We start from the raw sequence: 17,053 nt of genomic DNA, 5'->3' as shown, positions 1-17,053 counted from the left end.
TTAGTTTGCTTCACTATTTTATGTTGACGCTGGTTTAATAGGCTATTCTTTGTTACTTTTCTGCATAATATAAACGATAAGATTTTGACGCTTCGCTATTTTGAATACCGCTTACTTATATTTGGTAAGTATCTTTTGATAAGCACGTATAACTTAGTCGTTGCATTATGGCGTTCGACATCATCTTCATATCTGCGCTGATATTAATTATGACGACTGTACCTCGGGGTGTGAGCTTGTTTGCATTTAGTTCGCTTCACTATTTTATGTTGACGCTGTTTTAATGGCCATAGCGGTAATGGCTAGCGGGTGCAGACCTGGCTTTGTTGCTGACTGTACCTACTATAAATCAACAGATTACCTACAGATATTAGAATTTCGGGCGTAAAGCTTGCTAGGTACGATATTTACAAATATATTAATGCCTTTTTTCTTATATCTACACGTGTTGACAGAATAATATTTTAAAATGTAAGTAGGTAGGTAATTACATTTACATATCAGAATATTCTTTCAAAAAACTGGTAAAAGTAAACAAAAGGTGCTATTTCCCCTAATTAAAACCTATAGCTCAACTCAACAATTTTGGCGTTAAACGACAAAAAACAATTTATTCGACACTTTAAACTGTACGCGAAAATACATTGACATTACCCCCAAAAGAAATTACAGCTGCCGCACGCGTAATTATCGATTACAATCATCGAATCGATTCGATCGTAATTGATTGCGCGCACGAGCCGTTTTTCGGAATAACCTCATATCTGTATCGAACTACCATCTCTATTTAACACAAGCTAATATCAACCTTATGATGTAACAATAGATTTAAAAATTGCTTGAGCGGATTTAAAAAACTTGCGTCTTCTAGCTGTAACCACACTTCATGCGATTTCATGACCTGTTGTCTCGAAAATAGAGTGCAAGTTCCTGTGTAATGTTTATCAATTGTTCGGTAGGTATCGATTGAACGCGTTTCGGAATTCGACAATCGATGTTAATAGCCGAAAGTTATGATAAGTAATCGAAACCGTATCGCAGTTAAATCGGGTAAATCGATTTATTTTCTATCGTTTATTTTTAATTGTCACCATTCTATTTTACGCCGACGCGGCGGTTGATTTTTAGTGTCTTATAATACTCGTAAATGTCTAGGTATGAATTTAGAGCCATATAAAATGAAACTAGTGAAAATACTAAAGTAGAGAAAATAGTAGAAAAAATACTACTAAATATGTAATAAATTACTACCTAGTGAAGTGAGCCAATCTGTTCAAAACTTATCAACACGTTCAATGCATTCTGGGATCTAAAAGCTCTATGGCACGTTCAACCAAGTGGACAATGGCACTGATTCGGACCACAACTTCACATCCCTTTCTTACTAATGTAATATTAAAATGACAGACATAGTGACAGTTTCAAATTTCATTCAGAACTGTCAAACCTCGTTGACGTTGTTGATCCTTAATTTAAAATTCATCTTCATCCGTTCTTTTTTAGCAATATTAAAAAGAAAAAGATGCACTATACTCCAAAAGTTTAGAGAAAAACCTCAAAATCGGAGCTAATGTACCTATCTAGTGAATCTTCAGCAAAAACTGCTTGCAAAAACATTAAGTACCGTACCATTTGACTTGAATTATCTATGATCGAGCTTTTATCATTTAACACTATAATTACGTTAGGGACTCTATAAGACCACCGACATCTAAATTAGTAAAAAATTCTAGTTTTCTAGTAAATTATTAGCCTACTAGCTGATGCCCGCGACTTCGCTCGCGTGGACAAAGGTTTTTTTTACAAATCTCGTAGGAAGTCATTGATTTTCCGAAATAAAAAGTAGCATTTGTGTTAATCCAGGGTATAATCTATTTCCATTCCAAATTTCAGCCAAATCAGTCCAGAAGTTTTTGCGTGAAAGAGTAACAAACATACACATATCTACCTTTTTACTTTATAATACCACATAACTTTTGCCTTTATAATACGTATATGTATATATTATACTAGCTGTGCCCGCGACTTCGTTCGAGTGGAATAGTGACTTTTCGCGCTTTATACACGGACGCTCCGGCTCAGGCGCGAGGCGTGTAGTACGTACTCTGTACGTTAAAAATGTTCGCCGTGATTCTTTAAATTGACATAACTGTTTTATTTATGAACCGATTGACATGAAATAAACACTAAATGTTAAGTGAAGCTTACTAAAATATATTAGTGAAAACCGTATCTAAATCGAATAAGCCGTTTCTGATATTAGCGTGCACAAACACACAGACAAACAGACAAAAAAAATTAACTACAATTTCGGGTTCGGCATCGATATAATAACAACCCCTGCTACTTTTTTTTTATATATTTCGATTGTACAGACACCACTTTTCTACAATTTTATTATAAGTATAGGATTGATTTAGGTGTAGTGTGATTTTTGTGGAAATAGGACCATAGGTAGAACTAATTAGTAAGGAGGAGGTGGTACCACGTTTGGCCCTTTTGTTAGAAGATGAAAATCCAATCGAGATGGAACAATATTCTACCTCGCGCAACAAAACACACCAGCGCTGGATGTGGGAGCTTGTATCTGTGAGATCTCTGACATCTGACACACGGCTGTTTAGAATATGGGGACTAATTAAGAACTGTTGGTTATTCATATTCAAAAACTAAACGCGTTTGTACCACGTAGCTTTACTTTTAAAAATAACTATCATTATTTCATTTAACACGTTATTTAATTTCAAACCAAGCTCTACACTTCTAAACCCATTTTTGAGTTCCGTACCAAAAGGAAAAACGGGACCCTTATAGGATCACTTTGTTGTCTGTCTGTCTGTCGTGTCTGTCAAGAAACCCAGCGGGAACTTCCCGTTGACCTAGAATCATGTTTGGCAGGTAGGTAGGTCTTATAGCACAAGTACAGGGATAAATCTGAAAACTGCAAATTTGTGGTCACATCATTTAAAAAAAAATTTAAAATTAGTTTCAATTTTCAAAGTAAGATAACTATACCAAGTGGGGTATGATATGAAAGGGTTTTACCTGTACATTCTAAAACAGATTTTTATTTATTTGTATGCATAATAGTTTTTGATTTATCGTGCAAAATGTTGGAAAAATACCCGAGTACGTAACCCTCAGTGCGCGAGTCTGACTCGCACTTTGCCGGATTTTTTTGGGATTGGAAGAGCTAGGTCCAAATTTTTAACACAATCTCCAGGGCCCTATGTTCCGAGCGTCAGGCGCGAAATGGAAACAACTTTTGGCGGGACCAGCTCATAAATCAGAAGCACGGGTGTAGCTCAATTAAACGCGCTATCTGATGTACTCCTGTTACAAAAGGCTTGAACCTTTGTTTTTTTTTTCAATACATAGACTGACGCGACGCACCGCTTGCTAAGTATGTCGCGAGCGTCACTGCATTGTGCGTTGCGGCGCTGCACGTCAAAATATTCTTTTAGTGGCATACCACGACGCGCTGAAACAGCATCGCACTTTGCATTGCCGCTCTAGTGAGATATGCGCCATACAAAACGAAATTAGCTCGACTCATTAACCAAGGTATAGATGATTTCAGTACAATCTCCAAGGCCGTGTGTTCCGAGCGTCAGGCGCGAAATGGAAACAACTTTTGGCGGGGCCAGCTCATAAATCAGAAGCACGGGTGTAGCTCAATTAAACGCGCTATCTGATGTACTCCTGTTACAGAAGGCTTGAACCTTTGTTTTTTCAACGCATCGCCCGTTTTAGGGTTGTCTGAGCATAAAATGCTGCCATCCTGTTCCCAATATATTCTAAAAGCGCTGCAATAAGTAGTTTTTGGCTGTGCCAAAAGCATAGGAATTTTCAAAAAATTGGCAGTCGAATTTTTACAAGTGCTTTTGAATCGTCATTGAATTTACCACTGGTTCAGAATGCTCTTCATACTGAAAAGAACCACCAAGAAACCTTAGACCTCCTAATCATCGAATTCTTTTAAAATAAAGGCGAATAAGTACTTAGCTATCAAGGATCTATATTCTATACAGACGAACTGCATTTGCAGTTAGGATACAGTCGACTCAACTGCCAACTAACTGCGCCGTCCGCGTTTACTCAGCGTGCAGTTGTAGTACGGGCATTAGTATTGAGGACCAATTGCGAAGTCTATGGGAAGTAGCGATGCAGTTGAGTCAACTGCAATAAAACTGCCTCCCAACTGCAATTTTACAGTCAGCCTGCAGTCCAAATGCAATCCATCTAATATAAGTCGTACCTACAGACACTAAAGTGCTATTTTTTTTTCCACCAGCATAGAAGTCAAGCTCAAAAAGTAAGCCTGACTGACCGTCTGACTTAAGGGGCATGAGACGGGCCTGCCCGCGCAATTTGTAGAGTTCGCGACTATTTTGGTCGATACTAAAATTAATTTCTTAAACTGGACCCTTTCAAGTAAAGATTTGTATATAAACCTGTGAGGATGATACTGTCATTGTCGCAATTAAAGTACCATAAGCCTACGTTGTCGTATTAGTTTACAAATTGCGAAAAACCAAATTAAATTTGAATTTCGCGGGCAGGCCCGTCGTTTCCACCTTAATAACTCCATTAAAGGACAGTTCCACTTAATAATTTCCCGCCGTCATCTTTACGAATAAATGTCTCACAATGGCATAAAATGGTATAAAATCAAGCCATTAAGGCGAACATAAACCTAATCAGGTCTCACCCGTTAACATAAAGCAAACACAGAGGTTTTACTTGTGTTAATGCAACTTTTTTTTTATTTGCAAAGCGTGACCTGACGGGGACTTCTGTTGTCAAAGGCAGGGTTACATAGAGCTTGATTTGGATTTGGTAGTTGTAGCATTCTCCATTTATTTATGAGAAATCCAAGACTGGTTTTAGTGTACAATTATAATCTGATTTTCTCAGCCGAAAATTCGGATCAGAAGAGATTCGAATATATGCACATAATCTGTACTAATATTATAAATGCGAAAGCATATCTGTCTGTTAGATTTTCACAGTCCATCCGATGGGTGAATGGATCCGAATTTAACCGATTTTGATGGGTACAAAGATAGCTGCATCCCAGGGATGGACATAGACGTAGGTATATTTTTGGTCCCGAAAAATCAATGAGTTCTCACGGGATTATGGCATGCAAGGTTTCCAGTGTAATTGCTCAAATCGTACATAACTGTGAAAAGTAAGAGGTGTGTGACCGGGACCGAAGCCTGGATCCATCCAAATTGGAGATCAAGGTCATAACCACTAGGCTATCAACACTCTCTATACATATTTTTATATCAATGACTAATATAGCACTTGGCGATAATGTAGCTATCTATCAGTGACAATGTAGGTCAAATCTCTCTTTTATCATTTACATAATCTTCAATTGTATAATATGCTTTTTTCAGGAGCATATTTTTAATAGAATATTGGGCTATCAATACATATGTATCGTGGGTGAAGTCGTGGGCGAAGGCTCGTTCTTTATAAATCAACAGTTTAAATTCCACAGCCATGTAACCGCGGCCTCGCAGCGCGGTGTGAAATCAGCAGAGTGATAAGCTAACGACCGTTTCTTCACTCGGATTCCTCGGTATCAATTAAATGGCGGGCCCGATCTCGAGCGAAATATACCTTCGCCTCTTTCATTAATTCCAGCTGTTCACTTTTGAGTATTGTACGTCAAGAGTTCCTACTTAGCTAACAATAATTACTAGTTCTTCTAGGCACTACAATCTTGGCAGACTGGTCGTGGTTGTAATTTCAACTGTGGCTCGCTTGATAGGTAATAAATAATTCGCGTCCACTCCTCTCTAAAAAAATCTGTGATTTGATACGAATTTCACCGAACATTTTGTGCAGTATGGAGTTGTGGCGCTCACCGTATTCGCTGTGAAATTCCGTACGCGGAAAATAAATCGCGTGAATTAAATCCACGAGAGTAAAAATCGCTATGCGGGCTATGTGGTGTGTAGCGTAGAAACAGGAAGAGTACCTAAATAAGAATTAATGAGCGTATTCGACGCTTATTAGGCATAGACTGATTTATACAAACTACATACTATATAAGTACATATATATATATACATAATACAAAGGTACCGTCTTTAAAATCCTATCACCGTTATTTTTTATTATAAGATATTTATTATTGGCATTTAACAATATCATAACATATCACTAAGCGCCCCACACGTCCATGCGCCCTGCCAGTCCATAATCAAGTGAGCCAATCGCGATTAGCGCGACGACGTTCCTTTTCACGCAACTGACGTGACAGTTGGCGCGAATAGATTATCTATTTTGACGTACGGAACGTATTTGTAATTACTAATTAGTAATTGTTTTTTATTTTATTAATTAATAAGCTGCGGTGTACTAATAAGTGACATGTTATATTTTATAATGTCTATGAAATTTATTTAAGTACGTAATATTATGAATTACTTAAGTATATTGATTAATATTGTTAATTAAAGTTAAAGGTCTTGGTTAATTAAAAGCTATTTTGAAACTTTGGATAAATATTTCTTTTAATTAATGCACGCTTCTTATCAAAACGATCTGACAATACCGATTCTAAAATCCTTTGAACTTTTATGACCCCTATTAGAACTTCAAGGGTTAAGTTTTGAAATTTCTTTGTTATGTGGCTTGCTCAGTTCTAAATTATGAGCATTATTTTTTGGCTGTTTCTCAGCTACTTATAAAGTCATTTATATATACCTACATAGATACTCGTTGGTTTTATTTAATTAAAAGGATACGAAGTAGTAATTGCCAACGGGTGTACGCAAATAAATAAATATTTACAAGATTCCAAAACGAAAAATGAACACTCAGGAGACCAATTTATACTCTACGCCACGGCCACATTTGAAAACATTCCGAACACTTACAGAATTGTAATTGTAAATTTAGAAATAAAGGTCCCTATAACTCTCGAGGATTCCCACAGGGAGCGCCGACAGCCAATGATTTATCTCCCACCCGCTTAATTAATACGAAACGAGAGAACAGCACTGTCCTGCTCACACTCTAGATGTTACCATAAAAAAACTATTCCCATCTCTGTCACGTTAACCGTAAAATGCTGGGTATTGAGACATCATTTGCCCGTGATATATGGGGTTATTCCGATACATTTTTTTTTGTCCGATTTTGTTTACTTTAGAAATTAGTGGGTTAACACAGCGTACCGATTTATGTCGCCACAATAATTCGATATGTAAATGGGGTGTATTTCATACTTACATGTGTAATAGGATTAGGGATTGTAGAACAAAATGAGGCATTAAAGGTACGGCTATAATTTAAGAATATAATATGTATGATGCCCCTTTGTTAAGTTACTTGTACGTAGTGGGTTTCGGTTAAAAAGTCTTTTAAATGTAAATAAGTTTAACTTTCATTAAGTAACTCTGAACTGAATGAAAAAAAGTAATAAGTACATCAAACGATCTCTTTATATTACGCACCTAGACTAAGTAGGTATATTCCAAACAAAACAAATTACGGGTTGCAACTCGCTTTTTAATTAGATACATATTAATAATATTACTTGCTTTAATAGTGAGGAAACCTGCATGCCTTAGAGTTCTTCATAACGTCTTCAAAGCCAAAAGTTCTCCAGCGTGGCGGATTTTGGCCTAAAGTCTTCTCACTCTGAGAGAAGACCCGACGATGGGTTGATCATGATGATGATGAATTCGCTTTTGCTTAGAACTTGATAGCCAATGTTATTCCTACTAATTTTGACAGCTTCATATACTTAACATGATTTTTGTTCGATCTAGTGTCCATAAAGGTCGTTGATAAAATCTTTTTTGCGTTCAATCACCTTTAATTTAACTCCTTATTCTTTATCTATTAAAAAGTATGCTCCCGCAAAAAACACCATACTTATTATACAATCGAAGATTATGTAAATGACAAAAAAGCATGGATTTGACTCGCTCCAGCAATGCGCGGAGCTGCAATTACTTGTATATGGTAGGTACCTATAGTATGGCATATTATTGTAAATTGAACACATTGCTGGTTCTTCTCGGTAGGAACGGCATTCCGAACCAGTGGTAGATTATTTTGAAAATATATAAAGCACTTGTAAAAATTTATTTGGATAAAAATCTATTCTATTCTAACTTTTTCCAGATATTTTTATCAATACCAAAAATGACGCACTCGACAGATTAAACTGACCCCTATTATAAGCTATCCATAAAGCACTCACCTCTATTTACAAGATAAGTAACCTTTATAAAATAATATGATTCATATTTTTTTGGAAAATAAGGTGTCAAAAAATTCCTTGGTGCTTTCTTATCGGCGCCGAAACGAGGGGCCGAAGCGACCCCGCGTCTAATTAGTGGAAAACCTTTGTGCGAGCGCGGCCAGCGTTAAACCGATGTTGACATCGCGCGGGTTGATGGCTAGGGTTGACAACCACTAGATATTAAAAAAAAAAAACAACAAAACCGACTTCAATAACCACAAAAACTAAAAAGTAATTTTTTATTTATTTATTAGTTATTATTACCGAATATAATGTTATGTATACGAGAGTTAATGTAGTTCTATATTAACATGTTTTGGAGCCGGTGCCAATTAGCCGCACGAACCGTGTACTCTTCATATTTTTCGTGACACCACATTGGCACCTCATTGGCACCGACTCCAAAAAATGTTAATATAGAACTACATTAAATCTTGTAGGTATACATAATATATATTTGGTAATAAATTAAATTATTTTTTACTATTTAATTTTTGTGGAACTCTTGAAGTCGGTAATTTTTTTTTGGCTCCACTGAATTAAAATATGCTATACCTGGTTAAAACCCTACTGTTTACTAAGCTATTACGATTATCTATTGATGAGTTCTGTTCTCCATCTCCGAAGAAATTCATCAGATCTTTACCAAACTAAAATGAGAGCATTTCGAAAGTATGACCTACCAAAAAAAAGAAGTACCAAAATCGGTTCATACATGGCGGGGTAATAGAGTAACAAACATACTTACAAAAAAAATATTTTGAAAACATACAACGAATAGAGAACCTCCTCCTTCTTTGAAGTCGGTTAAAAATTAGGTTTTTGCAGTAGTCGACAACCCTAACTTTGTCGCGTGCAGGCACAGATTAAATACAGCATAGACAAGTTGTAAGCCTAGACTGGTAAAATGAATGTATTAAGTACTTTACCCGAAAAGAATAGGTAAGTAATTAATTAATTAATTAATTTTTGTTAAGTACTAGAAAAACATACTTACATAGGGGATTACTTGCAACGTCTTTCGAAGCCTGCAAGCCTTCCTGAGACTTCTTCATAATGTTCTCAAAGGTTTGTGAGCCATTCTCCACTGGCTCAGCGTGGCAGACTATGACTTAAGCCCTTTTAATTCTGAGAGGAGACCCGTTCTCAGTAGTGGGCTGGCGATGAGATGATCTGGCGATGGTACACCATTCCTTAGATTTCTTCGATTCGTATTTTTGTGATTCGTATTTTCACGAATCACGAAATCAAACCGAACACGAATGAGTGTCTTAAGAGGGGTCTCTCCGTCACTCGCTCCATACAAACGTAGTTCGTCTCTCATTGGAGTACTAACCAATCATACTCAATGGAATTTTGTAGAAACGTTCCGGGAACTAATATCTATGCCAGTGGTTTTCCAGATTTCCGTTAAAATATTCGGTTTCAAAGCTGTTACGCGGTCTTAACATTCACATACAAATCTTTGAGCCCCTGTAATTTTAAAACGACATATTTTTAGAAAAATCTAAAACACCACAGGCACAGATATTATTTCTAGAACATGTCTGCAAAATTTCATGGACTTTGGTTGCTTAATATTCAAATGAAATTGGGACTACGATTGTATGGAGTAAGTGACGGAGAGAGCCCTGTTAAGTCTGAGCAAAGTCAAAGTGCGGTCTATAAATCTATACCTAGTTCGGGCGCATTGAGCATTAAGCGGGCGGGTTGACCTGCCGTATTACTACTGCACAAGTTAGAACAAAGTTCAAACTTAACAGGGCTCTCTCCGTCACTTGCTTCCACTCGTTTCATACAATCGTAGTTCCAATTTCATTTGAATATTAAGCAACCAAAGTCCATGAAATTTTGCAGACATATTCTAGAAACTAATATCTGTGTCTGTGGTGTTTTAGATTTTTCTAAAAATATGTAGTTTTAAAATTACAGGGGCTCAAAGATTTGTATGTAAATTTTTAAGACCGCATTACTTTGAAACCGAATATTTTAACAGAAATCTGGAAAACCACAGACATAGATATTAGTTTCTAGAATATGTCTGCAAAATTTCATGGACTTTGGTTGCTTAATATTCAAATGAAATGGGAACTACGATTGTATGGAGTAAGTGACGGAGAGAGCCCTGTTAAACCATCTAAAAAAGCTGTTGTACGGAATTCCCCGCGTGGCTGCCCACGGGGTGTTATGGGGTGGTGATATACCATGACGCGTGCCATATTGAGGAACGGTTGCAACAGATGTGCGCTCGTTTTTAATTGTATCCTTTTATTAGGTGCCTTGTTTTGTTTTTGGTATTTTTTGTGTATCCAGGGACTGTTCATAGTCATTAGATGTAAATTGTTTACATCAAATGACTCTTTGGTGGGAACTCTTTGGTTTTCCGGGATGAGAAGTAGCCTATGTCCGTCCTCGGGATGTAACCTAACTCTGTACTTTATCAAAATCGGTTAAACTGTTGGGCCGTAAAAAGCTAGCAGTACCTAAGACAGACATACTTTCGCATTTTTAATATTAGTTGGATATACAGTATAGTAGATACTAGCTGTGCCCGCGACTTCGTTCGCGTGGAATAGCTCTCAGCGCGCTTTATATAGTCACGGACGCGGACGCTCAGGCGCGAGGCGTGTAGTACGTACTCTGTACGTTAAAAATGTTCGCCGTGATTCTTTAAATTGACATAACTTTTTTATTTATGAACCGATTGACATGAAATAAACACTAAATGTTAAGTGAAGCTTACTACAATATATTAGTGAAAACCGTATCTAAATCGAATAAGCCGTTTCTGATATTAGCGTGCACAAACACACAGACAAACAGACAAACAGACAAAAAAAAATTAACTACAATTTCGGGTTTGGCATCGATATAATAACAACCCCTGCTACTTTTTTTTATATATTTCCATTGTACAGACACCACTTTTCTACAATTTTATTATATGTATAGATTATTATATTCTTTAGTAGGTATTACTTACCATATTTTACGTCAAACTGTCCTACATAACTTAGCATCCATACAAAAAGTCTTAAGCAATTTTTTTCTACAAAATATATTATCATGAAATTCACAATAACTTACCTAAAATGACCAAAAAAGAGTTTTTTCAAAGTAAGTAAAGTATGAAATAATTAGCGATCTACTACTTTGCGGCGCAAACAAGGCATTCGTGATACTAGCACATAAAGCTACAATACCTACTCACAGTAAAAGTCCAAGTTAAGATTGTTAAAAAGGTGTATGGTTAAGTTAAAGGTTAACTTTGATGGCTATTTATTTAACTTATTATTAAGTAATAAGCACCAATTAATAGCCGTTATAGCCTAGAGGTTATGACGACCGCCTCCGTTTCGGGAGATCGGGGATTCGATTCCGGGCAGGCACCTATATCTAAACAGGTCCAAGTACTTACTTAGGTACCTATATAGACCTAAATACCTATTTGAACTTGATGTCTTGATGTCTCCATGCATTCTTGACAGACAGACAGACAACGAAGAGATTTCACAAGGGTTCCTTGTCATATTCCGAAATGAAAAAACTCCTTGAAATAAAGACTATAAAAAGGGTTCTTTTTTAGGGTTCCGTACCTCAAAAGGAAAAAAGGATTTTTTATAGGATCACTTCGTTGTCTGTCCGTCTGTCGTGTCTGTCAAGACCCGTCAATGGAATCAACACTTTACACTATAGGATACTTCCCATTGAACTGAACTAGTCATGAAATTGAAATAGCACAAAGTAAAGATAAATCCGAAAACTATGAATTTGTAGTTACACCACAGAACCCTTCATTTTTGAGTCTGATTCGCACTTGACCGATTTTTCCTTTCAAAGTACGGAATCCTAAAAATACTTTTCAGGTCAGGTCATAATAGGTCTTTGACATTATTGTAGTACCTATATGAAATCTTTTACTTTTTTTTGAAGTCGGTATGAGAGCTAAGAATGCTCAGTGGTATATGTATGTTAGTTCTTGATGCATAACATAAAATCTATACTAATAAATAAAATTGGAGTGTCTGTCTGTAATTTCGAAATAACTACCACATATTAAGGTCATATGGTTATTTGAACGATACCATAACTGAATCACACGTTTTTAAAATTTTTGTCTGTCTGTCTGTCTGTCTGTCTGTCTGTCTGTCTGTTTGAAAAGGCTAATCTTCGGAACGGCTGAACCGATTTTAACGGGATTTTCACATACAAGTAGAGGATTGACCAGGGTGTAACATAGGCTACTTTTTTAACCGACTTTCAAGAAGGGAGTTGTGTTTTTCTACCTATGCACACCGAAATCTCCGAGATTTCTGAACCGATTTGCGTCATTTCTTTTTTAATCGATAGAGGAACTTTGCGACATTGTTTCATAAAAAATTTGAATTCCAACTCCTCAATCCTGATGCTGCAGGGGATCTGACCAATCCACGCGGGCGAAGCTGCGGGCATCAGCTAGTAATAAATAATTTCATATTACAACGTCACATAAAGTAATCGCCAACGGGCTTGCATGTTTGTTTTGTACAAGCCGTCTACATTGTTTTTAATTTCATACGCTAGGTAACTTAGGGTTCCGTACCCGTAGGACCCTATTACTAAGCCTCCGTTGCCTGTCCGTCCGTCCATCTGTCTGTCTGTACTTCATGAACCATAAATAAGTAGCAAAATCGATATTTTCACAGAATGTTATTTCTTTCGGCGTTAAAGCATCAAATAAGTACTTAATAAAAATTCCAAATGGCTGCCATGTAAATTAAAAAAAAAAAAACTAAAGGGTATATAATCTTTCCCAATTATAGTGCAGAACCCTTTGTGTGCGAGTCCGATTCGCACTTGGCTGGTTTTTCTATAGGTCTGTTTTTCTTTAACATGCTAATATGTCTAAACAACTGATTCAGTTTTATTATTACACGTTATTAATTGCTTTTCTAGGTTCTACTTCCATAATTTTCTATCACTAAGTCACGTGACAACAATTTTGTTTCTCTGTTGTTTCTTTATCAGTTTGTCCTGTTATCACTGTTCGAATACTTTGGTCTTCAAAAACTGAAGAGTTTTGGACCAAAGACATCTCGAAGCTTTCCCAATGCTGCCCATCTATGTTGGCTTCGGCTTTTTCTTCGAAATCGAACTTACCTAGTCCACAATCCAACATACCTACAATTTTGAGGACAGAGCTCTCAATGATTACTGTATGGGAAGGGACATACCAAATATAAATCCGGGCAGCCGTGAGCGGAGAAATCGAAGAGTGAAGGAGGTTTTTAGTCCGTAGGTCACTGCGCAGCATCTGCAGTGGAGTCGGGCATGCCAGACGGTATCCATGAGGATTTTCGTCTTCCCCATAAAAAAAAAACCTAAATATAAACTGGTTCAGGGTACTGGCTGAAAATCAGTGCTGTATGTATCAAGGCATACAGGACAATGCTGAGCTTTTTGGATTGTGCAACACATGACACAGTTTATTCCGGCACTTCTGCTTGAGGCATATTGGCTTTAATGCTCAAGTGGGTAAAGCACCAGGTTAACCAACTTTTAGTTATAAGATGTGACGTGTGGCACATGCCACACACATAGATGCCACAGACAGATACACAGATACACACGTCAAACTTATAACACCCCTTATTTGGGTCGGGGGTTAATTAAAGAAATAAAGGCTTTCTTTCTTCTTTATAAAATTAACTCAATAGGTAGCTGTCTGTCTAAGTTAACGACAATAACGATTTGTCCGTCCGATTGAACATACTCACAAAAACCTCGTTTGCGTGCCAACTTGCGAAGTAATATGTCATTATAACTTTAATTATTGTCCATCAATGGAGCCAGCGACCGTGTCTTACCGCGAACAATTGTAAATATAATCGGTGATTGTTGTTTGTTTTTGTTGTTAATTATTCGAAGGCATGTAAATTATTCGAAGTCTCCACTGTGAAAGCATTGATTTGTAGAGACTCCATGAACGGAGTATTATAAGGACATCATACATACATATTTCATCCATACTGATATGATAAATGCAAAAATGAGTATGTCTGTCTGCTAGCTTTTGAGCCCATCCGGTAAACCAAGTTTGTTTTTTTTAGAAATTTGGTACAGATGATATACCTACGAGTAGGTATGCGATCTCCGTAATTCTAATTTGATCACATAGAGAAACCTAGTTAGTTCTCTCCATTATCCGCTCAGTTACTCTGAGCTTTCTTGAGGCCTACATAGCGACTATGCCTCGGATCCATATTTCTCACTGGCAACACGCATTGTTCGAAGACTTTGAACTCCAGGCAAAGAGGAATTGGACAAGATGACATTTCGAAGTTTTCCGAACCACGTTGCCCAGCCGAGTTGGATTCATCGGCGAACCTCTTTCTCAAAATTGATCTAACCTGATTGATTACGTTTATAGCCTAACTAACTTATGCCTGCGACTTCGTCCACTTGGACAACACTCATTTCATACCTCTATTTAGGGGGTACTTTAGGGTTGAATTTTCAAAAATCCTTTCTTAACGGATATCTACGTCATAATAGCTATCCGCATGCCAAATTTCAACCCGCTTGGGACCAGTAGTTCGAGCTGTGCGTTGACAGATCAGCCAGTCAGGCAGCCAACTTTTCATTTTATTCATATTATACTCTTTTTAAGAGCCCGACTAGGTTACCAAAAAAGAGTCCTAATTTAAATTATCCAATTGATGGTCACCCTACATTCCATAATAACATACCCTCGCAATATTGGCCATAATGCCTAATAATGCATGCATAAGTACCTACCTACCTTGCTCTATATTTACTGGTGAATCATTTATTTTCATCTTCATCTTTCTAAGCGACAATGTTCACTGATTTCATAATTACTTCATAAAGAGCTTCTTTACACTCTCGTGATTAAAGAAATTAGCTGAAGGGCAACGGAAACCGTACAGTTTTTTTTAAAATGTTATAACCCTTAGTTAAGATTAATAATAATAATAGGGATGATGACTACTAGTCAAAAGCTTTTTTTTTATAACTTGTATGAATTTATTTTATAGCTAGTATGAAATAGGTACACAGATGTGACGTCATAAACATTCGAATTTGCCCCACTTTTTCGGATAAATCGTTAATTTAAAATGGTTTGCATACTTAAAACTAACAGTGGACGTTGATTTTACGGATTTTGGTAGACCCTGTGTTTGATAATTACTAAGAAATAACTTTTGACAGAGGAACCATCACAATTCTTTTTATTGGCTTTAAATAAATCATTTAAGATTGTTGGTACCGTTATAAGCTCTGAATGAAAACCATTCCTTTTTAACCCCCGACCCAAAAAGAGGGGTGTTATAAGTTTGACGTGTGTATCTGTCTGTGGCATCGTAGCTCCTAAACGAATGAACAGATTTTAATTTAGTTTTGCTTGTTTGAAAGGTGGCTTGATCGAAAGTGTTCTTAGCTATAATCGAAGAAAATCGGTTCAGCTGTTTGAAAGTTATCAGCTCTTTTCTAGTTTTCTTAAAGAGGTTTTTGTGTCGGGGCTCTTTTAAATTTTGAGATATTGCCTGATAATTTTACATTCTAATCCCATAAATAATCACATAGAAATATCATTCCACCTAAATAATTTAACGTTGCTAACACTAGGTAGGATAGGAATTCATACGCATGGCTAAGGTTTGGAATACTCTTCCGCGATCAGTGTTTCCTACCAATTACAATCCGGGTATCTTTAAAACAAGAGTGAATAGGCACCTTCTAGGTAAACGCGTCCCATCTTAGACCACATCATCACTTTCCATCAGGTGTGATTGTGGTCAAGCGCTTACCTATAGTGAATAAAAAAAAAAAGTAAGCGTGGCACAATCCAATCGCATCATTAAACCTCGCGATAACCATCTCACCTCCGATATAATCCTCAATCAATTGAGTAATTATTTCCAAAGATGTCACCTGATAACACTGTACAAGTCGATGGACAACAGGAAGCAGCAATTAAAAGGATTTTTCTCAATTAAGTGATCCGCCATCTTGGATTCACTTCATACAAAGTTCTTATCAAAATAAATGACGACGTAGTTTAACTTTTTTTTTTTATAAAAACAAGATTTTTCTGGTCACTCAGACAAAAAGATTTTTTATCCAGCTGTTTGAGCTGAAACTACATGTCAGTCAGTCAGCTATCTTACTGACTGTGTGAAAAAGTTCCATATGTTTAATGAGAAATAGCTATAGATTTCAAAATAGATCTATAGGTAAGGTATTTACCCTTGGATGAAATGTATTTACCTTTTTACCCAATATTTTTATTTAATGTAAATTGACGTTTACCCTAATAACATTAGATACAAAAGTATTAAGAGGGCTCTCTCCGTCACTCGTTTCATACAATCGTAGTTCCAATTTCATTTGAATACTAAGCAACCAAAGTCCATGAAATTTTGTAGACATATTCTAGAAACTAATATCTATGTCTGTGGTTTTCCAGGTTTCTGTTAAAATATTCGGTTTCAAAGTTGCGCGGACTTAAAAATTTTCATACAAATCTTTGAGCCCCTGTAATTTTAAAACTACATATTTTTGGAAAAATCTGAAACACCACAGACACAGATATTAGTTTCTAGAATATGTCTGCAAAATTTCATGGACTTTGGTTGCTTAATATTCAAATGAAATTGGAACTACGATTGTATGAAACGAGTTACGGATGGAGCCCTGTTAATAGCCGAGATGGGTTAGTTATAGTAAAAGGTACCTACATAGGTATACTTAGCAATTAGCACCTATTATTTTTAA

General features: G+C 36.6%; 1 protein-coding gene across 1 annotated transcript in view; it reads left to right on the top strand.

Annotated features, from left to right (window-relative positions):
• Nucleotides 1-17,053, top strand: part of LOC123876722 (aryl hydrocarbon receptor) — a 144,118-nt gene that overhangs the window by 107,728 nt on the left and 19,337 nt on the right. The gene's annotated exons all lie outside the window — the stretch shown is intronic.

The sequence above is a fragment of the Maniola jurtina genome, chromosome 22 (genome assembly GCF_905333055.1).
Source record: "Maniola jurtina chromosome 22, ilManJurt1.1, whole genome shotgun sequence".
NCBI classification, from domain to species: domain Eukaryota; kingdom Metazoa; phylum Arthropoda; class Insecta; order Lepidoptera; family Nymphalidae; genus Maniola; species Maniola jurtina.
The sequence above is the reverse complement of the archived record's forward strand: the minus strand, read 5'-3'. Positions and strand labels throughout refer to the sequence as shown.